This window comes from Taeniopygia guttata, chromosome 35 (genome assembly GCF_048771995.1).
Source record: "Taeniopygia guttata chromosome 35, bTaeGut7.mat, whole genome shotgun sequence".
NCBI lineage: Eukaryota > Metazoa > Chordata > Aves > Passeriformes > Estrildidae > Taeniopygia > Taeniopygia guttata.
In genome coordinates, this window is record NC_133060.1 from 3,413,945 (window position 1) to 3,440,147 (window position 26,203).

General features: G+C 55.3%; 1 long non-coding RNA gene and 1 pseudogene across 1 annotated transcript; both read right to left on the reverse strand.

Annotated features, from left to right (window-relative positions):
• Position 1: 1 nt before the first annotated feature.
• On the reverse strand, positions 2-14,643 carry LOC140681359 (serine/threonine-protein kinase pim-1-like; annotated as a pseudogene).
• A 5,272-nt stretch (positions 14,644-19,915) lies between these two features.
• On the reverse strand, positions 19,916-21,281 carry LOC140681398 (uncharacterized). The gene is made up of 2 exons (XR_012052573.1): positions 20,625-21,281; positions 19,916-20,175 (listed from the first exon to the last, which is right to left on the reverse strand). It is a non-coding gene; the product is annotated as an uncharacterized lncRNA (long non-coding RNA).
• Between the last annotated feature and the right edge of the window lie 4,922 nt (positions 21,282-26,203).

Consider the following 26,203-nt stretch of genomic DNA (forward strand, 5'->3'; position numbering starts at 1 on the left):
CTCAGAGTGTGTCCTCCAGGAAGGGGCTGCAGCCAAAGCCAAAAGGCTTTGCCCCGCCAGCGGCCAGCTCCAGGATGGTGTTCCCAGCTGCACGTGGTGCTCCAGAAGAACATGCCAGCTGTGCCTCAGCTTGCGGGGACATCACGATGCCATTGAGCGGCAGGGGGATGTTTCCCCTGTCCCAGTCTATGGCACCTTCACCGCACTGCCACCGCTTCTCCAACAGGACAGGGAGCACTGAGCCGCTCCCTCCAAAGCTCGCTGGGACCAGCAGAAGCATCTCCCCGGCTGCGCTCTCTCCTCTGTGCTGTGGCCACAGGGAAACGCTCCGGGGTTTTCTTGGAGTGCCACAAGATGCGTGCAGCTGGTACTTGCTGGGCTCCTGGATCCTACTGAGCAGAGCGATGGATCTCTGCTGTCTCTTGGGCCAGGCAGGGCTCCTGCAGCCAAGAATGCTCAAAAAGGTCTTCCAGTGATGGCCTGTCTGTGGGGTCCATGGATAAACACCACCTGATGAGGCACTGGCACTCTGCAGTGACAAACCAGACACGGCCGCTCAGCGGGACAAGGCTCCTGTCCATGCTCTCCCACATTCCTCGGTGCCCAGGCCACACTAGAAGTGCTCAGAGCTGCAGCCAAAAGCTTTCCGTCGATCCTCCCTTCCGGATGAGAGCAGCACAGAGGCACACGTGCCACCTCCTCCAGCTAAGCCCAGGAGATCAGCCTCCTCACTAGCTGCAGGAGCGGGGCGCTTATGTGCCAGCTGCCCCCTCCCAGCCCCATTCTTCCTCCCGAGCCTTGAAGGCACATCCCCACCTTGAGACACCCGGGGAGGGAAGAAGAGCTGGCTCCGGACGATGTCCTCGTTTGTGTGGAAAGGAAGGTGCCCACAGACCATGTCATAGGGCAGGATACCCAGGGACCAGATGGTGGCTGGCCGGCCATGGTAGCAGCCAAAGAGGATCCACTCCAGTGGGCTGTATGGGACACAGGCACAGCTCATCAGGCTGATGCTGCTCCCTCCCTTCCTCCCTCCCAGCCAGCTCCCGTTCCACAACAGCCAGCCCTGCCCTGCTGAAAAGTAACTTGGCTGCAGCCGGCTGAAGAAGATTTCCCCCTCCCTCTTCCCCCTCTGCCAGCAAAGGGGGAACCTCTGCTGCCTGGCTGGGCCCCAGCATTGGGCTCACCTGACATCCGTGTGTAGAACGTGTCCTGGAGGATCGTGCCGCACCCGAAGTCAATGAGCTTCGCCTCGCCCGTGGCCAGGTTGACGAGGACTTTCTGGGCCTTGATGTCGCGGTGCAGGACGCCGCGGCTGGAGCAGCGCCGCACGGCCTCCAGCCCCTGGCGGAACAGCCCCCGCGCCACGGGCTCCGTCAGGAACCCCCGCTCGGCCAGCGAGTACCAGAGGTCCTGGCAGCGCTGCGGACGCTCCGTGACCAGCGCGAAGCCGTCGGGCAGCTCGAACCAGCCCAGGAGCCGCACGATGCTGTGGAAGCCGGGGCACGACACCATCCACAGCAGCGCCAGCTCCAGGGGCACAGGGGCGCCGCTGTGCTGCGGGGGAACCGCGATGCCCTCAGCGGGGCCGATGCTACGCCGCGCCTCGGGCACCCCTGCCCAGCCCCAGCGCAGGAGGGGCAGGAGCTGCTCCAGCTGCTGGAGCTGATTGCCCTGAGATTCCCTGGTCAGTCCCTGGTGAGGCAGCTGGGCCCTGCAGCCCATGGAGGGCACGGAGGGCAGAGATGCACCTGCAGCGCCTGCAGGAGCCCGTGCCGGAGCAGGGGGATGCCTGAGCGGAGGCTGCGACCCCGTGAGAAACCTGTGCTGGAGCAGGGAGCTGGCAGGGACCTGCAAACCCCTGGAGAGGAGCCCACGCTGGAGCAGGGCCCTGCCAGGACCTGTGAGCCCATGGAGGAGCGAGCCACGCTGCAGCAGTTTGTGGAGAACTGCTGTCCGTGGGATGAACTCACCGTGGAGAAGTTCATGGAGAAGTGTCTCCAGGAGGGACCCCTGGCACAGCAGGGAACGACTCCTCTCCCCGAGCAGCAGGAGAAACAACAGGGGATGAACTGACCTGAGCCCCCATTCCCTGTCTCCCTGCACCCACTGGGGGGGAGGAAGAGCTGGGAAGGAGGGAGGGAAGGGCAGAAGGAGTTTTTAAAGCTTTGTTCTACTTCTCACTATCCTGCCCTGATCCAGATAACAATAAATTCCATTATTATCTCCAATTTTGAAAATGTTTTGCCCATGATGGCATTTGCTGAGTGATCTGTCCCGGTCCTTAGCTCAACCCATGAAGCCTTCATTCTATTTTCTCTCTCCTGTCCATCTCTGGAGGGGAGTGAGAGAGCAGCTTTGGTGGGTGCCTGACATCCATGCAGGGTGAACAGACAACACTTCCTTTCCTTCATTCATTCTTTCTTTCCAGAGCTCACTGTGAAGGGGTTGAGTGGGGCTTTGAAGGGGGGAGTGAAGGTGGTGGGGAGTAGTGGGGACAGGAGCCACAGGGATGTGGGACAGGCACCAGAGGGGCCTGGACAGCTGTCAGGGGGCACAGCATGTCCCCCTGGCCCAACAGCAGGGGACGGGGGGCACGGCCTGTCCCCCTGGCCCAGCAGCAGGGACAGGGGACACGGCCTGTCCCCCTGGCCCAGCAGCAGGGGACAGGGGGCGCGGCCTGTCCCCCTGGCCCAGCAGCAGGGACAGGGGCACGGCCTGCCCCCCAGACCCAGCAGCAGGGGACAGGGGCCACGGCCTGTCCCCCTGGCCCAGCAGCAGCCCCGTGCCCTGCCCAAGGCGCTCCCAGCAGGGGCTGGGCCCCAGAGGCAGGGGGAGACCCCAGTCCTGGGGCAGCGTTTCTGCCCCGTCCCCTGTCCAGCCCAGCCTGCCCCATGTGCTCAGTGACCGCTGGCACGGGCTGCACGGGACACTGTGACCTGCTGGGGACACTGAGAGCTGCCCCGCTGTGACACTGCCGCTAAACATGTTGAGCTAAGACAAGGATGGGGACATGGGGGGGATCTTGCAGGGGATGTGGGGGATGCTGGGTTTGAGGGACTTGAGGGTTCCTGGGAGGGACCTGGGAGTTGCTCAGGGCTTTGGGCACCCCAGGCTGAGCGGCTCCAGTTGCACTGGGAGACCCTGGTGGAGGTTCTGGGCAGCTGGTCAAGGACCCCCTGCCCTGGAACTGTCCCCATGTGCCCCCATCCCAATGCCTCGTCCCCCTGCAGTGGCTGCCCCATTCCTTACTCCCCTTCCATACTCCCCTTGCCCCTGCCTGTTCCCATGTCCCCCCATCCCGTTCCCGTCCTGCTCCCATCCCAATCTGGACCCCATTCTCGATCCCTGTACCGTATTCCCTGTCCCTGTCCCCATTCCCAGTCTATTCCCTGTCCCCATTCCCCTTCCCTGTCCCCATTCCCTGTCTCTGTCACCACTCCCAGTCCCTGTCTCCATTCCCATTCCTATTCCCTGTGCCCATTCCCATTCCCTGTCCCCATTCCCGGTGAGACATTAATTTGGAAGAATTAAGAATTTTAGGAAGTTAAGATGATAGTTAAATTAGATGTTGCTGACTTAGTGGAAGTAGATAAATAGGCTTTGTTCATAGTTAACAGTAGCTGGATCTTAGATAAGATATCCGGGATCTATTAACTCATTGCTTGTCAGCTTTATGTTTGGGTAGCTGTGCTTATCATGAGAAACAGAATGTGACAAACAGATTTCGGGGACACAAAAGCAGCTGCAGACTTCCCATACTTTAGGAATCCATTAAGCACAGGAAAACAGCAAGGATTCATTTGTCACGTGTGCATGGGAAAGGCAGAAAGGTCAGAACGAGGAAGACTTATTTTACTTCTTCATTTTGGAGACCCCTCCCCAAAATGGACCCCTGACTCATTTCAGGGAGCAGAACTACACATGCTTAATAGCCTTTCTGCCAATTAGCATATGAAGCGGAGCAGAGGAAGTGACAGGGATATGAATATGCATTCATATTTTGTGTATTCAAGACTTCTGTCAATAAAAAAGCTTTGTAATACCTGTGATTTTTGCAGTGTGCATTAGGGAATTGTCCCAGGTACTGCCCGGCTATCTCAATAAATATACACTTTCTAACTTTAAACTCTTAGAGAGTTTTTGTCTGTCTCAGTTGGATATCAATATTAGATTGATATTCATATTTTAGTAAATCATTGTCTTAAAGAAGTCCTAGAATGTGTATATGTCTTTTCTTAATATTCTAGTAATTCTTCTTGCATTGCTTCAAGATAAACTGGTATGATTCAAAGAATATCCACTGAGGTACACATAGAACATGGATTTATCATAAGCAAATTGCAGTTGCAAAGTTTTTTCACTGAAATTCTGCCACTTGTCATCTATTTAAAAGTTAAAGGTCAGCTATTAAAGTCAATAAAAAAATTTCTAACTTCTAACAAGGGGAAAAGAATATATGGTTTGCACTAGATAAAATAGAAATACAGAAAATATCTCCCAAACAAGTTCCTTGCTCTGATCAAAACATCTCCCAATCAAGTTCTTCGCCCTGAACCTGGCTGGTAAAGAAAAATATTATCAGTAAGCCTGGATGAAACCTTGCGTAAGTTACTAGTATTCAAAATCCATGTTCTGTTCCTATTATTATTTATTATACAAAGAAAAAAGGGGAAAGGGGTTGGATTGAGGGTACACCCTCCTCCCCTCTGAGTCTGTTCTCATGTTTTACAATAAATCCTACAACAGTACAATACAGCTGCCTAAAATATGGACACTGGAAACCACAGACAGCATTACAAATGATCACCTGCCTCATGGACAGTTCATAGAAGGACTTGATTTGTTTACAAATTATTTCTCATGTTTACAAACAGTTTTTCTGTTTACAGACTGTTTTCTGGGAGTTTGGTTTTTCTCCAAGGGATCAGGTGCTTAAAGGTAGTTTTTTAAAATTGTGTTTTTCTCTAAGGGCTAAATGGGCTCAGGGTTAAATAGCTTTCTGCTTTTAGAGATAAGTTCAATTTGTAAGCAAGAAGCATTATGCCTGTGGCCTGAGTTCTCCCCTAACAGTTCCTGGAGGGGAATGCTGCAGCTCCAGTGTAAATTAGATGCACGCTGTGCTCTGTCACCATGTTTGCAAAGGGCCCTTGCAGATGGGTGACAGAGAACAATACACAGAATTTTATAAAGAAAAGAAGGGTGAGATGTTACCATGATTGACAGGGCTCTTGACCAATCAAATATCTCCCAAAACTGCAGGCACCTCACGGGCCAGAACCTGAAGGGGCGTGGAGCTCAAACCAATGAGAGCTTCCAGGCCTGGTCTTTCAAATGCCCTGTGTGAGGGGGGGCTTGGGAAATAGAATCTCTCTGTTGCCCCATGAACTCGGGAGGAGCAGTCTTTGTCTCCTGTGCCCTCGCTGCCCCACCAGACCAAAGAGATGTTCACCAGGGCCCTCCCTGTTTGTGGCCGTCCAGTGCCGAGCTGAGCAGGCAGCCAGTTGTGTTTGCACGTGAGCTGCCACAGGAAGACACACAGCAGCTGGAGATTTAAATAGCAGGGCTTGGCCAATTCTTTTTCTTTTAGAGTGCAAGAAAGATGCAAAAGCACAAGGAAACATGACAGTGTTTTGGTAGATTCTCTTTGTCCTGTGAAGTTGAGTAGCTGTTGGTGTTTCTGTGCTGCTGCTAATCCCTTCCATGAAAAAATCATTCCGGGAAGGAGCAACAACATCTGACACGCACCAAGTGTTGCCACCAGTTGCTCCAGGTGCTGCTACCAACAGCCCCTGTAGGACGGTGTTGCCTTTATGAAAGACAACCAGGGGCCTGGTTCAGATGGCAGCACGGCGGCCTGGTCTCGTCCAAGCCACTCGGGCTAATCAACACACGCAGATACCAATATGGCAGACGGTTGAAAAGCGTTTATTATCCTATTTCGTGGGTTTAAATAGGTTTAGGGGTCTTTGCTACGTCAGAGGGGGGTTGGGGGGTCTCAGAGGATAGTGGGTAGTGGAATTTTACCAGAACAGGTGTGGCTACATTCTTCTCTGACTCCTGGGGTTAACAGATAAGCGGGGAAGAGAGAGGGGGGAAGGGGTCTGTCTTTCCGTGACATCCCGGTGATCTTCCGCTCCGCCTGTCCCTATCTACCACATCTCCCCCCTCCTTATCACATACAAAATGAGGTAGTTGTAGATAGAGGCATTGGAGTGAGGTACAGACTTGTAACTTGTTAAGGAAAGGGTGGTTTAGTAGATCAGGGTAGATTTTTTTAAGGCAGGTGCTGAAGGCTTTAGCTACTGACTGTGTTTGCGGTTTTTTGGTTTATAGCATTTGTTGGTGGCCTACGAACAGAATGTTTGCCCTTTCCAGACGGGCTTGAACAAACGAGACTAGTTTGTTCAGCAGGCATGGTCCCATGGTAATAGCTAAAAGCAGTATTGCCAGTGGACCTACCAGGGCGGAAATTAGAGTGGTGAGCCAAGGTGATTGATTGAACCAGGATTCAAACCAGCTCTGCTGGGTCTCCCTGTCTCTCTTTCTCTGAGCCAGTCTGTCTCGGCGTTCTGCCATGGAGTCTTTAACGACTCCTGTATGATCTGCATAAAAGCAGCATTCCTCCTTCAAAGCTGCACACAGTCCTCCCTGCTGCATGAACAAAAGGTCCAGTCCTCGCCTATTTTGTAAAACTACTTCTGAAAGTGAAGAGACTGATTTCTCTAGATAGGAGATGGATTTCTCGATCCTCTGCAGGTCCTCGTCGATGGTCATTTGCAGCTGGGAGAGTCCGTGTTGCTGGGTTGCAATGGCTGAGACATTCGTGGCTGTGCTAGCTGCTCTCAAGCCGAGCAGCATCGCGATGGTTATACCTGTGATGATTTCCCTTTTGTGGAGTCTGTTAGGTGCTTCGAGAAGATGGTATATTTCTTCGTCTGAGTGATGTAGGACCTTAGAAACAATCAGAACTTGGACACAGAAATTGATAGAGTTATTAAACTTGGCAAGGAACATATAAGGATTTACTTTGGGTTTTTGGCAAACTTATATCTTAAATGTGGATGGGACTATTTACTTATCGGTCTTTTGTGGGGAGTGTCTCATTTGCACTGGTGGGGGATATTGGCTGTGGAGTAACTGAAGGGGGTATTTAAAGCATTGCTTTCGTAGAAAAGGGGGTTTAATATTATAGCAAAACTAATAGGGGTTAGTCAGGTTTGATTTGGTTTTATTTAGAGTTAGTAAGGTAGCTTCTAAACAGGCTGGCTATGTGGAACACGAAGGATGGGGTAATTATTAGAGGGCAGTGGCTTGGGCTAGCTTGTTCTCTTGGCCACAAGCCTCTAAATAGTAAAAATGCATAAAGAAAGACACTGTGCATGTTTGGATCTCACCACCGTGGGATTCTTAGGTGTTGTTTGGCAGTTTGGTGGTCTGTCATCTCTTTCTGGAGCAGGGGTGTGTGTGTCACTGGGATGGTTCACAAGCGTGCCCTGCAAACAGAACTTATAGCTTCTCATTAGTTTTGTTTTGAGGGTCAGGTTTGGTTGGTAGCAGTGGTGTGCAGCAGTGGCTCTCATAGTCTCACCACGTGGGGGTTCCGACTGCCACAGAGGCAGCACGTCTCCCACATCCCCGGGGGCTTTCTCCCCACTTTCATGGCCAGGGCTACCCCGGGGTCCCGTATCGGGGCGTCTCTTGCTGACTCAGCGGCACGGGCGCTGCTTGCGGTGGGAGGGGGCTGGGTTCGCTCGCGCGCGCTCTTCCCCCCCCCCCCCCCCCCCGCTCGTGTGTCCGGGGGTTGGGACCTGTATTCTTTGGCGAGATGCTCTTTTTTGCCGCAGCTCCAAGGGGTATTGTGACCGCTTTTCGGTGCGGCTTAGAACTCTATTCGGTTTTGTTTTAAACTGTGCTGGTTCTGTATCTTTTGTTTCGGAGTTCCGGTCAGCTTCCGCCGGCTCTTCGGAGCCAGCAGAGTTGTTGCCAGGCTCCGCGGCGGAAGTCAAATGCCAGGGCACTTCCGGGGCTCCGCGCTGTTTTGTTCGGCCCCGGGCTCGCTCCACCCTGCGGGGGTGGCGCCGCTCCCGCCCCCCCGGCTCGCCGCGCCCCCTGCGGGGGGTGGTTTCTCCCTTATATGGTGGCGGCTCCCGGCGCGGCCGCTGATTGGCTCTGTGTCCCGAGCTGCTCTCCGCCCCTTTCTCCCGCGCGCGCGCGCCCCTGAAGTCGCGCGGTGTCCGAGTTTTCGCGCCGGGACCGCCCGGGCCCCGCCCCTCTCCGCGGCATTCGGCGCCATTTTCAAAGCGACCGCATGGCCGGGCGGCCGGGGATTCTCCCCGAGCCGCGGCCCCTGCGACTCCGGTCTCTCCCGCCGGCTCTCGCCAAGAGCGCCCCGCGCGCGGCTGCACCTTTGACCGCGGATCTCTGACCGGCGGCGGCGGCGGGACGGATTGGGAAGTGGCGGCTTCTCGGGGTTTTTCTGCGGCGGGGTTTTCGCGGGGGTTTTTCGCGGCGGGGGTGTCCCGGGGGTTTTCCGCGGCGGGGGTGTCCCGGGGGGCTTCTGCGGTGGGGTTCGGCGCTGCTCCGCTCGGCGCGCCGGCGGGGAAGCGGCACGGAGCCGCGGGCGGGCTTGGGTTCCGGCGGGAGCGGAGTCGCGCTGCTCGGAGCGCGCTCCGGCGGGATCGGGGCCACGCCGCTTGAAATGCGCCGCTCCGGCGGCAGCGCTGCCTCTGCCGGGCTGGGCTGGGCTCAGCTCCGCGGCGGGGCTGGGCTGCGCTCTGATCCGGGGAAGGGGTTGTTGCGCTGAGCCTTCCCGGGTCTCCGGTCTCGGGTGGACCCTCCTCAGGGACGGTCTGCGCTTTCGCCCCCCCCCCGAGCTCGGGTCTGACTAATAAACACATATGTGCTGCACTCCGCGTCTCCTGCTTTTCTATTGCTTTGCGCGGGGTCTTTTTTACCTTGCTCCGTGCCGTAAAGCTCTTGCCACTGTCTGAGGATTTTTCCTCCCCGGCTAGCGTGGCTGTATACTGTTCCCATATCCCCGGATGCATGGCATCCACTGAGCATTCGGTTGCTCTAAGTTCAGGCAGCCTTGCTATAGCAAGATAAAAGTCCCTGAGCTTAAATGCGATATTCCATTGCCTCATACTTACGACCCATGCGACGCTATCCATGACGCTCGCGGGTCCGGGGACGTCTCCCCTACGCCTGGGTACGGTCCGACCGTCCTGGCCGCTGCTTCTGTCCAGGTGAAACCCGTCAGCCGGGCAAATTTTTCTTCTTTTGTCCCGGGTTTTCGGCACCAGTATGTTGCCTTTATGAAAGACAACCAGGGGCCTGGTTCAGATGGCAGCACGGCGGCCTGGTCTCGTCCAAGCCACTCGGGCTAATCAACACACGCAGATACCAATATGGCAGACGGTTGAAAAGCGTTTATTATCCTATTTCGTGGGTTTAAATAGGTTTAGGGGTCTTTGCTACGTCAGAGGGGGGTTGGGGGGTCTCAGAGGATAGTGGGTAGTGGAATTTTACCAGAACAGGTGTGGCTACATTCTTCTCTGACTCCTGGGGTTAACAGATAAGCGGGGAAGAGAGAGGGGGGAAGGGGCCTGTCTTTCCGTGACATCCCGGTGATCTTCCGCTCCGCCTGTCCCTATCTACCACAGACGGAGCACAGCCCCCAATGCACACCAAAAGACAGGGAATCTCAGGAAAACGGGAAACTGGACAAGACAAACACAGATCTGAACCAATGTGGTTAATCAAACGTTCTCCGTTTATTTGAGATAAGATGGTAGTTTATATAAGCTTCTACATAGTTTACAGAAACAAAGGCACTCTGATTGCTAGGCTAACAATGTTTACCTTTTCCTTAAAGTGGCTTGAGCCTTACACTATAAACGTATACTAATTCACACCCAGACAGCCCAGTGGTCCCCGTCACACCTTAATACTATTTCTATCTGCGCCCCAAGCTATGAATTTCTAACTGCGTCAGAGGCTTGAAGGCCTCACAAGGCCCAAATCTGAGGCCTAGACTGGAGTAGCTCAAATCTCATAACTCATGTCCTCTTTCTCTGAAAAATGCTGCAACACACACCAGCTTTGGCTGCCCTCTGGCAGAGAAGCCCTTTTGGGGCACAGGTTTCTGGGGCAGCAGACGGGCACCGGTGCTGCCAGGGCTCGGGGGAACTCTGCTTCGGCGGGGACTGTGCCTCAGCGGCTGATGTCAGCGCTCCCCGGGCCCCAGGCTCAGAGCAGCATTCCTGCCCTGGCCCACACGTTCCTGGTCTGTGTCACACGGCCGTGCTTAGGATGGCCACCATGTGGGACGTGTCCCGAGGAGGCCGTGCCAGCTTCTGTGCAGGGCCCCGTGCCCTTCCCGCCGCGGCTGCGTCGGCAGCCCTGGGGGCTCCTGCTGCTCTGAGCCCGCAGAGCAGGGCAGCGTTTGCTGATGGTCTGAGCCGTTCCTAAAGATCCTGTTGGGCTGTCTGACACACCTGGGGCAAGGCATTCCTTCCAACCTGGGCCACTCTGGGGGGCTGGGGGTGGCCCCAGGGCAGGTGGCAGTGCGTGCAAGGGCCCTTTGTGACACGGTGCAGCATGGTCACCGTGGAATGGAACGGGACAGGGTATCCAAGGGCCCTTTGTGACATGCTGTGGCAAAGGTGTTGGCAGTGACAAGGCCACTCCACAGTGCTCTGTGCACGCGACGAGACAGGACGGAGAGAGCGGTGCTGTAAGGAGCATTGGCACAGCCACTCGTTCCTTGCTGACTTGGAGATTTCCCGAGGTATTACTCCTGCAGGTGAGCTTGTGGCCAGACCAGAGCACTTGGTGACCCCTGGCCTTCCCAAGGCATCTCTTCTGCAGCTGCCCTCGAGGGCAGACCGTGGCATTTGCTTTGCACCATCCTTGACAGGAGTCTCCTGTCCTTGTGGCTGGAGCCCCCAAGACCAGAGTGCAGGACTCGCTGTCCTGTAGCCTTGCCAAGACTTCACTCTTGCAGGTGCCCTCAAGGCATGACTGCAGCACTTGCTGACTCGGACCTTTTCCTTTTCACCTTCTGCAAGTAGCCATGAATCCAGGCAGTGACGCAGAGCACAGACCTGTGAGCGTGCCCAAGCTGGCCTGGGGGAAGGAGGAGAAAGAAGGCCCTGGAGCTGCCCCAGCACAGCAGCCTGAAGAGGTGGAGCAGTTCCAGCCACTGCAGAAGGGTGAGTGGCAGAGCTGGGCCACAGGGCTGGTGCCTGCGGCCAGCTTGGCCCCATGCCATGCCATGCCATGCCATGCCATGCCATGCCATGCCATGCCATGCCATGCCATGCCATGCCATGCCATGCCATGCCATGCCATGCCATGCCATGCCATGCCATGCCATGCCATCCCATGCCATCCCATCCCATCCCATCCCCTGGGGCCATGCCCATGGACAGGATGGAATAGGGGCCGGGCAGACAGCCCACAGCCGTGCTCCATGCCCTGGGGCGGCGCGGGGCTGTCCCTGCCTGGGCAGTGCAGGGCTGGGCTGTGTTCTCCGGCCTCTCCCGCAGCCCCTCAGCTCGGGCTGCGCTCGCTCTTTGCCAGGTGCAGCCGTGCAGCGCACACGAGAGCAGGAACGCACCCGTGGCCGCTTCCGCAGAACAGCGCAGGTACCTGCAGCCATCCCCACCTGGGCTGGGCCTGCTGGCACTGCTCAGCCCAGCACTGTGCTCGGAGCACTCCATGCAACATCCCGGGCTTCTTGCCCTTCTGCTACAGATGGTTTGCAAATTTATGAAGAGGATTCGGGAGGAAGAGAGCAGCGTCGTGGGCACTGTGGTCAGAGCGTACTCTCCCATCTTCAAAACCAAGACCAGTGCTGCCCTGCTGGATATGCTTGTGGAGGAGGGTCCTTCCAGCCCAAAGCAAGTGAGCAGCCTGTGGCCTGGCTTTTCTCCTCCCAGCAGTTGTGTGGCCTCCCAAGCCACGCCTGCTGCTCCCTGGAAGCCTTTGAGGCCATGGCAGTGTGGTGGCAAGGGAAGCACTTCTCTGGGGCAGCTGGGCACATTCCTTCCTCTGGCAGCTTTCCAAGTCTCCCCTGCCTTCTCCAGGTTCCCGCCATGGTGAGGTACATCCACCAGTGGCTGGTGGCCAATGAGTTTCCTGAGTACAATCTGTACAGGCCCCTTCTGGATCTGACAGAGGCACAGCCCTCTGACGTGGTGATGGCGCTCCTGCGTGTGGCCCCAGTGTGTGACAGGTACGGGGCCCACGTGTCCACAAGGCTCAGCAGCCCTTCACCCTGTACAGCCTGTCCCAGGTGTCTGACCAACAGAGAATTCCAGGGCCCTCTGGCTGCTCCCTTTGCCAGCCCTGGCCCCTGCCAGCCCCCCAGCGTGCTGCCATGCTTCCCCCCTGCCCCTCAGGGGCCAGTCCCCACATGGCTGGGCTGCCTGTGTTCTGCCAGTGAGGGGCAGTGGGCAGAGGCAGGGCTGGCAGAGCAGCTCAGCTCCCCGCTGCCACCCAGGCCACGCTGCTGTGTCCCAGACTCCTCTGAGACAGAGCTGTGACCCCACAGAGCTGCTTTGGCCATGTGGAAGAGCATCATGTGCTCGCCCAGGACTGCAGAGCCGGCCATGCTCGTACTCCTCGAGGTCCTGGGGAGCTGGCCAAAGCACAGCACGTGCACCTCCGATGGGGACCACACGGCTGTCCTTGCCCTGGCTGTAAGTTTCTGCCTTTGCTGGCCCCAAGGCCACCTCTCCAGCAGCTCTCCATCCTCCCTCCCCCACGGCGTCTCCCTGCCTCAGGCGCTGGGCTGAAACCTGGCCTCGGGGCAGCTTCAGGGCCACCAGGCCCGCTGCTCCCCCTTCGGTGCTCCCCCTGCGTCTCTCCGGGCCTCTCCCTCCCGTACTGGGCCCTGCCACACGGACACCTCGGCACTGAGCGCTGTCTCGGGCTGCTCTGTCCTTTGCAGGCAACCGTGGTGATGTGGAAGATCCTCCAGCTGCCATGTGTGCCACATGTAGTCACCGTGTATTTCCCCTGCCTCTTTGTGCATCTGCTCTTCCAAGTGCTCTTCAGCACTCTGGATATGCCAGAGGAGGTCGATACCTTCTGGAAGGGATGCCAGCAGCAACACGGCCTTGCCACCAACCCCAGCAGGTGCTCCATGCCAGTCCTCCTGTCCTTGCCACATCCCTGGGCAGGGGCCAGTGCTCCCAGCGTGACTTGGGTTTGCTCTGCACACAGGTTTGCAGAGCAGACCCTGAAGGCCCTGCTCTGCCGACTGCACTATGAGGATGTGGTGGTGGCCATGGAAGACAAGGGTGGCTGGGACACACTGCTCTGTGCTGACACCCACCACTGTGCTGTGGGCGTGCTGGCCAGGTGAGACCCCCTGCTCCCCAGCTGTCCCTGGCATGTGTGCCCTGTGCCCCAGGTGCCCCACACAGTCCCCGTGGCCGTGGGCCAGAAGCCCTTGTCACCAAGGGACAGCCAAGGAGGCTGCAAAAGGCTGGGAGAGGAGCGTGCCCAAGAGCAGCAACCTCCCAGAGGGCTCAGCTGCCCCTTGCAGGGTGCTGGAGAAAGGCCAGACCTCTGGGAGGCAGTCCTGGGAGAGGTTTGTCCCCGCTGGCTCAGGGGTTTGGCTCCTATTTCCTCCTGTCAGAGAAATGCGCCGCGCATCCGAAGCCGTGTGTTCCGCGATTGCATTCCAGCTGCTCGGGCTGCTCAGCAAAGACACGCCATGCCGGGATTTGGCCGCCCTGGCGTTCCTTGTGGAGGTGAGCCTGAAGGCCAGCGCTGCCTCGCTCAGCTGCCTCCCGGCTCTCTGCCCTCTCTTGGCCGCAGTGCCTGGGACGGAGCCCGCGCCCTGTGCTGCTGCCTGGGCCCGGCCCTGTGCGGTTCTGGGCTCCCGCCGGCCGCTCCCCCGTCACTGCCCTGTGCCTTTCAGGGCCTGGAGCGCCTGAACCTGAGTGAATGCCGTGACAGCGTCCTGGAGTTCTTGTCAAAGAACCTGCAGAGCGAGTGCAGGGGGAGGCGTCGCTTGGCACTCAGAGGCCTCGTGGTGCTCGGCACCACCAGTGTCTCGGTGAGAAGAGCGCAGGGGCTGAAGCCGTGCTGCCAGCGTGGGGCTGGGGAAGGCAGTCCCTGGGGCTCGGCTGGCCTTGGGGCACTGAGGCAGCTGCTGCCAGCTCTCCTGCCTCCTGCTGCAGCTGCCTGAGTGCTTTGGCACAGGCCTTTCGCCCCTGGGCCCTGTGGCAGCAGGGTGGTGTTTCACACACTTGTGTTCCACAAGTAGATGGCCATAAGGATGTGGAGCCTGCATGAACGGCTCGTGGAGCTCCTGCAGGAAAATGACGGCGTCATGCTCAGGATGACCACGGTTCTCCTCAGGGGTTTATTTCTCTGCAATGGTGCCCCAATAACCAGCGCCCTCGCCCTGCAGCTGGCTGAGGCGCTCCTGCCACTCTTTGACAACGTAAGGCTCTGCGCCTCCAGCCACGGCCAGTGGGTGCTACCCGCACACTTTGTGCCCTGTGCACTTACAGGCTGTGCCCAGCTGGGCCTGAAGCAGCTGACGCTGAGGTCTTCCTTCCTTCCTTTCATACAGGAGGATAGCCAGGTGCAGTTGAGCTCCATGTTTATCTTCCGAGACATGCTGGATCGTTTTCCAGAAGAGGAAAAAAAGGCCCTGAAGGCACACGTGCGCCAGAGCCTGCTGCCACTCTCCTTCCACTGCCATGATGCGAATCAGCGAGTGGCAGAGGTGAGGACTCGGCAGCTGCTGCTGTTCCCCTGGCAGGGGCTGGGCTGCCCCTGCCCTGGCACCTCGCAGGCTGCAGCCTCCTCCAGGCCCTGGCACAGGGACGGGTCCTGTGCCCTGGGCTGTGGGGCCATCTCCGCGTCTCTGCTGCTCTCCAGGCTTCTCAGGAAACGCTGCTTTGTGCGGCCGAGTTCCTGAAGCAGAGGGATCTCGAAAAGCTGCTGAAGAACCAGAAGCTGTGGAAGTTCACCGAGTGCCTGGTAAGAAGGGCCGGGAAGCCGCAGCCCCAGCCTGGAGAAGCCCCCTGAGCGCGGTGCTCGGTGTGCGGGCTGGCAGCTGTGCCCCTGCCCGCTGCTGCAGCCCGAGGCCGCGCGGGCTCTGCTCCAGGCTCCTGCGGCCCGAGCCGGGTGCCCATGGAGCCCCGGCCCGGCGGGGCTGCGGGGCCAACCCTTCCCTCCTGCCGCTCTCTGCAGCTGGCAGAGGACAGCAGCAGCGTGGCCGAGCACCTGCGCCGGGCCCTGCCCTACCTGCAGAGCCCACAGGAGCCCCTGCGAGAGGCGGCCGTCAGGTTCATGGGTGAGCCACGAGCCGGGCCAGGAGGCCGTGTGGGCACAGGGCTGGCAGCGCTGCTGGCAGGGAGCTGTGCCGCCGGGCCTGACAGGCTCTGTGTTCCCAGGGACGGCCGGGCGGTACCTGAGGGGGAGGAAGGAAGAGCTCCAGCTCATCTCTGAGGGTGAGTGAGGGCAGCGGGCTGCCAGCGGGGGCTGGCGGGGAGCTGCGAGCCCTGCCCCGGCTGCGGAGGGCTCTGCTCCCTGTGCGGACCAGGGCCGGCGTGGGCAGAGCACACAGAGGTTTCAGGGCACCTGGGGGATTCCTGGCCAGCAGCTTCGGGCTGATCCAGCTGGTCCCTGCTCCCTGCTGGCCGTGGCCAGAGCCGGCTGGGATGGCCCTGGCACAGAGTCCCCTCGGGTCCCCTCAGATGTGGGAACTGACCATGGCTCTGTTCCTCTCTCTTTCAGCCCTTGAAGGCATGGCCAATGACATCAGTGTCCCCGTCGCAAGCCTGGCAGTTCAAACATTGTACGTCCTCCAGGAAGCAGAGAGAGCTCCATACTCCATCTTTGACAACCTGCATGATCGGCTCCGCAGGGCATGGAGGAGACGGCCTCGTCTGTCGGGGCTTGGCTGGCTGCGCTGCTGGAGCTCTGCAGAGAGCTGATCCCAGAGGCTCTGTCTGCTGGGGCCGCCCGAGCCAGCAGGAATGTTTCGTTTCTTTAAGATTGTTCTTTCTGTCTTTTTGTTTTACTTTAGCATATAAATATAGGATGTGTTGTAATAGACAGACTCCCAGGATCTTTCTTTTGCTGCCCAGGTTCTGCAGGGCCTAGGGGAAGAGGGACAAAAGGGATCCCTGGCTCAGCAAGCTGCCCAGGCATGCAGGGTTGCAGGGAAATTGGCCAGAAGCCCCTTGGCCTTTTGTGGTTCTGCCAAAGCCTTTGTGCTGCCCACAGAGCAGATGGGCAGGGGCTGGAGCTGTGGGGATCTCTGTGAGAGCGGTGCCTGGAGATGGCCACAAGCCCTGTCCCAGGCAGGAAGCGCCATCCGTGTCCTCCTGCCCGTGTGTTGCTGCCTGGATTGCTGAGGGCTCCCAGGTGCCTCTGGATGGGCTCCTCTGGAGCTCCTGTGGGGCTGCGGCGCTGCTGCCGGGCAGGTTGGCCGGGCTGGGGAGAGCCTGAGGGGACGGGGCCACGAAGGGATGAGGGGCTGCGGAAGCCCTGAAAGGACAAGGCAGTGGGAAGGCACGGGGGGGACGTGTGAGGGAGTGGGTAACGTTGGCTCGGGGAGGAAAGTGGGTTGGGCCAAAGAGACCACTCACCCCGATGTTCCTGTGGCAAACAGAGCACGTTTATTCTCAAGCCCTTCCTTCTAAAGGGCCTTTGAAAAACCCAGTCTGGATGATTTCACTGGTCTGATCTCTGTGCCCCTTCAGATTCTGGCCTGGGGAATGCCTGCAGCCTTGGGAGAGCTGTGATGGGCCAGGCCCCTGTCAGTCAAACCAGGGCTGGTACATTCACCCCGTACAAGCCAGCCTGCACGGTGACACGGCAACAGAGTGCGAGGCACAGCTGCGGGTGCTCCCCGTGAACCTCAGCTCTGGGACCACTGCCTGCCCCAAGCTTCAGGGGCTGCAGGGGGAGCCCGGCTGGGCTCTGATCTGGGGCCATCCTGCAGGGACAGCTGCACACAGCCTGCAGCTTTGAGAATGGCATTAGTGCCTAGGGTGGGGGGGAAGCTGCAAGTCCTTGACTGCTGTCTTGTGTTGCTGAGAAGAGGAAGGACATCTTGGAACTGGGGATGCTGTATTTGAAGTCAAGGGGGCAACTTTGTGGTGGGGGACCTGCGTGGGCCAAAAGGACGCAGGGGTGCCGGTCACGAGCAGCTGAAGGTGGGCCAGTGTGTGGCCAGGTGGCCAAGAAGGCCAAGGATGCCCTGGCCTGTGTCAGCAGCAGTGGGGCAGCAGGAGCAGGGCAGTGACCGTCCCCCTGGGCTGGGCAGCGCTGCGGCCATGGCTGGGAGTGCTGTGTCCACTTGTGGGCCCCTCTGAAGCAGAAAGTCCTCGAGGGGCTGGAGCGTGTGCAGAGAAGGACACGGGAGCTGGGGAAGGCTGTGGAGCGCAACGCCAAGGAGGAGGTGCTGAGGGAGCTTTAGCCTGGACAACGGGAGGCTTGTGAGGGACCTTCAGATCCATGGATCCATACATGGCAGTGCTCACCACCAGGGCTGTTTCCCTGCCAGACATGCCCTCACTGCATCCAAGTGCTTTAGCCACCTGAGGAGGGGACACTTCCGACTTGTGGTTTGTTGGTTTGCTAGGAGGAGAAGCCCTGCTCATTTTCCCTCTTTCCAGCAAGCAAAGAGGCGTCTGCGCAACCTTTCCTGCCCTTTTCGTGCACTGCATGGGATTCTGATCCAGTTTGAGTTTTCCTTGTCTGCCGCAGCAATAACAAAGTCCGTGCTGGCTATCTCTGACTTTTCCATTTCATAGTTTTCAAGAGCTAAAAGCTGCATTGTGCAGAGGCACCGCTGCTTGCTGATAGCAGCCAGGGAGGACTATCAAATTCATAGAGTTCATCAAATAGAGTTCTGTTGAGTTAACCCACTTTAATCTGGTCAGAGTCACTTAGAATCCCATCGCTAACAGAGTTGCTGATTTCTCCTTGGAAGTGGTATTTGTGGATCCGAGGAGGAACGAGGTTATAAATGAGAGGTAACGGCCTGTCCCTCATGCTTCTCTCTTGCCCCAGATGGCAGAAGGAACAGCGGTCTCTGCCCCGGCTCCCTCTGCTCCTGGAGAAGAAGCCAAAGAGGGGCAAAATGAGCAAGACGATTTTTAAAACTTTAAGAAGGGATAATTAGAGACAAATCAATAACAGCGCTGGGTGCTTGGCAATGGCCAGAGGCACACTGGTTAGCCATAGCAACTCTTCTTATCTACTTTTTCCATTGTATTGTCCAAAAACATATTCATAAAGATTATAGACATTCAAACATGTCTTTGAACTCATTTACTTCTTCCAGGAACTCTTTTGGTTTGACCCCCAACCCGCCTTTCTAGAGTCCGTGCAGGAATCATGGATTGTTGTTTTGAGGGTTGTGTGTCACTTCCTCACAACAGCCCCTGATCCCCGATTCAGCTGGGAGTTTGCGGGCCCCAAGTTGGGCAACTCCCTGGGGGCTCCCCTGGCAGGGGGACCCTCCTGGAGCAGTTCTGTGTCAGGAGCCAGAGCTGCATTGGACTTTTTCGGTCTTCAGCTTCTGTTTATTGTTATCAAAACTTCAGCACACTGTCTGCACCAGACTCTGCGTGCAGGAAAACAGCACAAAAATGGCCAACAATCTCTTGTTACAAGGCCTTGTAAGTCTAATCAAAAACTAAGCTACCCAATTAAGAAGTGACACCTAAATTAGTTTTCTTTCTAACCCAGTAACTGACCCCTAAAGACCCACAATGCAGATTATTCTACCCAATTACAGGATACCACATAAACCCAAAAAGAAAGAGAAGAAGAAGAAGAAAGAAGAAGGGAACTCAAGACAACACCCTATATCCTCCATCTTGAACCCATCTATAACATACTAAAAATTCTAAAACCTAAATTTTTCACCCATATGACATACTCCACTACTCTCTGCAATCTCTACAATCTATTTCACACTTTTGTGGTTTCTAGCTTACTTTGAAGCTTTGGAAGTTTTCTCCATGAATGAGGGTCAAAGTCAGTGCTCCCCTGGGGGTCAGGACACCCCAGAGCAGACAGAGAAATATTCCCGGTGCCCTGGGTTTCCACATCAGCAGGCGACAGTTACTGACAGTCGAAGGGTCAGCGGCAGGGTCCTCATCACACCCGTTCCTTAAACGTTATCTGGCCATGCAGACGGTCTTAGCTACTTCCACAAGTACTTTAAATCAACATTGGCTGTTTCACAAATATCTCTGAGTTATTACTGTCAGTTAGTTACAAAAAGAAAAGCATTAGTTATTATTTCACAACTACAGCTACTTCTGCAAAAGTTAACATTCTAATGCACAACACATGGCATCCACTTCAATATTTTGTAAAAGCCAAAACTATCATGTATGTTTTTCACACTGTGCACAAATTAAACTATCATCCATGAATGATGTTCTGAGGATATGAGCTACACAGGGGCCAGGGCATTGACCACAAAAAGCTGACAAATTATACTACAGCAAAAGCAGTTAAAAGTGATTACAAGCTGTACTGTATCTAAATCGTTGCGATTAAGAATAAGTTGCAGAAGCCAAGACATCACAGCAAAAGCCACAACTACATAGTCCTTTATAACAAACCCAGGGCAGGTGTTTCCCTTGCAGGGAGCACTGGGGCCTTCCCCGGGCCCCTTCTGCCCTCTGGCCGAGCCGGGGGCATTTTCCAGCACACGCAGTTTGTACCCAAGAGTCGGTGCAGCCGAGAAGGCTCCGAGCGCCTCCTCCCAGGCTGACTCTGCAGATGCCCCGGCTGCTCTGGGCTCTGCCAGGGCTCTGCTGGGGCTCAGCTCTGGGCGAGGCTGGGCCCGCTCTCCCCTCACATTGCTCCGGGCAGCTGAGTCACAGAGGGAGGAGGAAGGGACACGCCAAGGGAGTTGAGGTTTAACAGAGTTTTTATTCAAAAAACTGCCATGCCAAACAGGCTGTCATAAGAACTGTAACAAACAGGGTGTCCTAACCAACATAACCAACTAGCACTGCTAACTACCATCACTAACTTGTTGTCCTCACTAACTACTGTAACTAACAGCTGTTTTCAAGTGCTTCATCTCCTCCGCTGCTCCCTCAGTTGCTTTGCTGCGGTGATCAGAGGGGTCAGGCTGGAGAGAAGCTTGGCTGATGATAAAAATGGGTGCTGCCCAAAGGATAAAAAAGAAAGAAATGAACCGTTACTTTCCAGAGTCAACTTCCTCACAGGCTCTGTTGCAAGAGGACAAAGGGAAATGGTCAGAAACTCAGGAGAGGGAAGCAGGCTCAGGTTAGATCTAGGGCAGAATCCTTTTGCCAGGAGAGTGGGGAAACACTGACAGAAGGTGCCCAGAGATGTGGGAGGTGCCTCCTCCCTGGGAACATCCAAGCTCAGGTCAGGCAGGGCTCTGAGCACCTGCCCTGCCTGAAGATGGCCCTGCTCCTTGTGGGGCACCAGGTGCAGATGCCCTCGAAAGGACCCTGCCAAGCCAAACCAGGCGAGGGTTCTGCTTGCTTTGCGTGTGGAACGCAGCGAGACTGGAGACTATCGGAGGGGCCCCACCAGAAAACCCCTCCCTGGTGCTGCTGCTTCCCCTGCAGCCGCTCGGCATTCACCTGCAGCAGCTCCTGGGCAGAGCAGCGCCGCTCCTCGTCCGGCTCCAGGCTGCACTCGAGGCAGTCCCGCAGCAGAGCCGACAGGCGCCCGGGCTCCTGCAGCTGCGGGGGCCCGTTGTGCCGGATCAGAGCGCGAGCCTGCAGGAAAAGCAAACTCAGCGCTCTGCCAGCTTCCTTCCCACCCACAGGTGCTCACATCGACCCCGGGTTCTCAGCCCCAGCTCCAGGGGCACTTTCCTCCCTGGCACAGATGCTGCTCACAGCTCATTTTCCTGTGCCAACCAAAAAACCCAAACCCTGGTGCTGCCACAGCCATTGGAAAGAGCTGATGCACTTGCTTCACATTTTCAGGTCATCCTCACAGCCAGAAGAGCTGCAACAGCGTAAATCCCAAAGCCAATTGTTGCTGGAGACTGCAGAATATTTGTTTGTGTTGAGGCTCGAGTGCTCTGGGAATTCCCTTCCCCATGTGCAGAAACCCCCAGCTGCTGCTCCCAGTGCGGGGTCACCCTGTGCTCACAGGGCTCTGCAGCCCCTGGAGAATTTGCCTCTGACCATGGCCTCGTTTCCTTGAAGTAAGGAGCTTCTCCTCCCACCATCTCGTGTTGCCGTGCGTGGCCAGTCCGAGCGGGCGCCGGCGGACGCGCGGGAGGAGCGGGGAGGTGGCCGCTGCTTTCCCCCGGGCGCTGCGGGCTCAGTCTGAGCGCACGGACAGACGGATGGTGGACACGGGGCTGGGGGCGGACACGGGGCTGGGGCGGACACGGGGCTGGGGGCGGACACGGGGCTGGGGGCGGACACGGGGCTGGGGGCGGACACGGGGCTCGGGGCACACATGGGGCTGGGGGCACACACAGGGCTCGGGGCACACACGGGGCACACACGGGGCACACACGGGGCACACACGGGGCTCGGGGCACACACGGGGCTGGGGGCACACACAGGGCTCGGGGCACACACAGGGCACACTCGGAGCACACTTGGGGCACACATGGGGCACACACGGGGCACAAACGGGGCACACACGGGGCACACACGGGGCTCGGGGCACACACGGGGCTGGGGGCACACACAGGGCTCGGGGCACACACAGGGCACACTCGGAGCACACACGGGGCACACACGGGGCACACTCGGGGCACACTCGGGGCTCGGGGCACACACGGGGCACACACAGGGCACACACGGGGCACACTCGAGGCACACACGGGGCTGGGGGCGGACACGGGGCTGGGGGCGGACACGGGGCTGGGGGCGGACATGGGGCTTGGGGCACACACGGGGCTCGGGGCACACACGGGGCACACACAGGGCACACACGGGGCTCGGGGCACACACGGGGCACACTCGGGGCACACTCGGGGCTCGGGGCACACATGGGGCACACACGGGGCACACTCGGGGCTCGGGGCACACACGGGGCACACACGGGGCTCGGGGCACACACGGGGCTCGGGGCACATTCGGGTTTATTGTGGGTGCGGCTTCCCGAGGCCCCCGGGCACCGGCGGGGTACCTGATCTATCCCCCGAACTGGGCGAGGGGGAAACGGACCCGCGGCCGATGAGGACGGGGCGGGGGCAGGGAAACCCCCCGGGAAAGCAGGAGACCCCGGGAACGGGGCGGGCATGGGAAAGGCGGGGGCGGAGGGAGCGACCGCGTGGCGAGGGGGAGGGAGGCAGGGTCGCAGCACAAGGGGAACCGCGTGGGGAGCGGCAGCGGGAATGGGGGAAAGAAGAAAAATTACAACTCCCACATTCGTCTGTGTCGTGGGAGAGAGAGGGGCAAAACCAGGAGAAAGAAAAGGGAAAAAAGGAGATTCCCCCCCATTGTTCCTTCATCTCCCCACCTCCAATTCAATAGCAGGGAGTTATCAATAAACAATAGCAGTGAACTGTGAATAATCAATAGCAGGGAGTGATCAATAATCAGTATCAGTGAGTTATCAATAATCAATAGCAGTGAAATATCAATAATCAATAGCAGGGAGTTATCAATAATCAGTATCAGCGAGTTATCAATGCTCAATAGCAGTGAGTTATCAATAATCAGTAGCAGGGAGTTGTCAATAGTGAATAGCAGATTATCAATAATCAATAGCAGGGAGTTATCAATCATCAATAGCAGTGCATCATTCAATCTGAATTTCTCACAATATTACAAAGAAATCAATCCAATATTCATTATTGATTATTGATTACTAATTCATAACCATCACAAAGAAATTTATCCAATATCAATTAATTATTGATAATTAATTAATCAATATTACAGGGAAATAAAACCAATAGTAATTATTAATTCTTTATTGTTACCAGCATTACAAAGAAATAGACCCAATATCAATTATTATTAATTAACCAACACTACAAAGAAATTATTATTAATTATTAAGGATTAATTAATCAATATTATAAAGAAATCTATCCAATAATAATTATTAATTATTGATTAATATTAATCAATGTTACAGATAAACGAATCCTATATTATAAGTCATTGATTATTAATCAATATTACAAGGAAATCAATCCTATATTATTTCTTATTGATGCTACAAAGTAACCAATCAAATGTTGTTAATCAAAGTTACAAATAAAATAATCCAATATTATTTATTAATTATTGATTATTAATCAATATCACAAAGGAATCAATCTATGTTATCAAATATTATTAATTATTAATTACTCAATACTACACAAACTTTTATCCACTCTTCATTATTATTTATTATTAATCAATACTACAGAGAAATCAATCCAATGTCATTTATTTATCATTAATTAATCAATATCACAAATGAATCATTCCAGTATTAGTTATTGATTATTGATTACTGATCAGTGTCACACAGGAATTGATCCAGTATTAATTACTGATTATTGATTACTGATCAATGTCACACAGGAATCGATCCAGCATTAGTTATTAATTATTGATTATTGATCAATATCACACAGGAATCAGTCCAGCATTAGTTACTGATTATTGATTATTGATCAGTACCACACAAAAATCGATCCAGCATTAGTTATTAATTATTAATTATTGATCAGTATCACACAGGAATCGATCCACAGCGCGTTCCCTGTAACGTTTCCCGCTCGCCACGAGCTCTGAAAGCACCAATCGCGGGTCTGTAAAATCACAAACTAATCACTAATTACACAAGTTAATTAGTAATAAATTACTAATTACACAAGTTAAAATTAGTAATAAAATAATAATTATAATAATCAGAGCAATAAAAACATGGACAATGAGGGTCAGGACACGACAAGATGATAAAAAATGAAGAATTTTGGACATCCGGGAGTTTTGGCCACTGTGAAAATACCAATCAGTTGTTCTTGAAATTTTAAAAGTTTATTAGTAATAAAATAGTTATTAAAAATAAAAAATAAAAAAAAAAAATAAAATAAAAACAGAGTAATAAAAATCTGGACAATGACATTTAGGACACCACAAGGCGATAAAAAGAAAATCATTTTGGATGCCCGGATGTTTTTGGGCATAGTGAAAAATGCCAGTCCTGGTTCTTTAAAATCTTTTACAAATTACTGATTCAAACAAGTTAATTAGTAATAGAATAGTTATAAAAATAGCAATAAAATAGGAGTAATAAAAATTTGGACGATACAAAAGGAAGAATTTCGGACATCCAGGAGTTTTTGGGCACTGTGAAAACACTGATCAATTGTTTCTGAAATTTTAAAAGTTTATTAGTAATAAAGTAGTAATTAAAAAATATAAAAAATAAAAATAAAATAAGAAGAAAAATATTAAAATAATAGTAAAATAAAATTTAAAAATAAAACCAGAATAATAAAAATGTGGACAGCGTGTAGTAGTAGGGACAGGTGAACGGAAGATCTCGGGATGTGACGGAAAGAGAGACCCTTCCCCCCTCTCCCTGCTTCACGTTATCTATTAACCCCAAAGCATGTAACCACACCTAACCCAGTAGTTTTCCACTCCCGACTAACCTAGAGACCTTACCAACCCCCCTCTGACGTAGCAAAGTCCCCCAAGACTATTTAAACCCATGAGACAAGATAATAAAGGCTTTCGACCGTCCACCACATTGGTGTCCACGTGTTTGTCGTTAGCCCGAGTGGCCCGAACAGGCCGGGCCGCCGTGCTGTCTTCTTGGAACTAGGTCGCCGTTGTCTTTCATAAAGGCAACAAATCTGGTGCCGAAACCCGGGACGAAGAGAAATTCACTCGGGTAACGGGATACGCCTGGACAGGAGCAGCGGCCAGAGCGGTCAGACCGTATCTTGGCGCAGGGAGACGTCCCAGGACCCGCGAGCGTCATGGACAGCATCGCCAGGGTCGTAAGTGCGATTTATAAGCAATGGGGTATCGAGTGTAAGCTCAAGGACTTTTATCTTTCTATAGCGAGGCTGCTTGAGCTTGGGGCAATTGAGCGTCCAGTGGATGTTTTACATCCGGAAATATGGGAAAAATGCACAGCCACGCTGGCCAAGGACACAAAATCCTCAGGCAGTGGCAAAAACCTTAAGGCATGGGGCAAAGTAGAGAAAGCCCCGCGCAGGGCAATAGAAGAGCAGGAGACGTGGAGCGCCGCGTGTACCTGTTTATTAGTTACTCCCAAGCTAGGGGTGGGGGCAGGAACGCAAACTGCACCTGAGAATGATCTGCCCGGTAGCGGGGACCCGGGGGGGCTCAGCGCGACACCCCCTTCCCCAGATCAGAGCCCAACCCCCGCCGTAGAAGCCCCCCGAGACACCCCCGCCGCGGAAAACCCCCAAAAAACCCCCACCGCTAAAACCCCCCGAGAGACCGCAGCTTCCTCCGTCCCGCTGCCGCCACCAGCCCGCGATCCGTTGTCAGAGACGCAGCGGCGCGCGGAGCGCTTCTGGCAAGGGCTGGCGAAAGAAGCCCGAGACGCAGAAACCACGGCTCGAGAAAACACGACCGCCATGCCGTCTCCTTATCCCCTTGAAAATGGTGCCGATCCCCGTGGGGAGGGGCGGGGCGCAGGCAGTCTCGGCGCGAAAACCCGGGCAGTGCGCGGTTTCAGGGACGCGCGTGCGCGGGAGAAAGAGGAGGAGAGCGGCAGAGAACGCGGAGCCAATCGGCAGCCACACCGGGCGCCGCTACCATTTAAGGGAGAGACCTCCCCCTGCAGGAGGCAGGGCAAGCCGGGGGGGGGCGGGAGCGGCGCCACCCCCGCGGGGAGGAGCGAGCTCGGAGCCGGACAAAAAGGCATTGAGCCCCGGAAATGCGCCGGCATCCGACTTCCGACTCAGAGTCCAGCAGCAGCTCCGCCAGCTCGGAAGAGCTGCCGGAAGCCGGCTATGATTCTGAGACGGAAGAAACGGAGCCAACGCGATTTAAGACAAAACCGAATAAAGATCTAAGCTGCACCAAAAAACAACCACAATACGAACCAGCCCAGTTTACCAACTGGGGAGAAATAAAAATAGCCTGTGCTGAATGGTCCCCAGCGGCTGCCATACAAGCTTTCCCAGTGAGGCTCACCGGCCCGGAGGGGAACCAACAAAGGGTATATACCCCGATAAACCCAAAAGATGTACAGTCAATTGTCA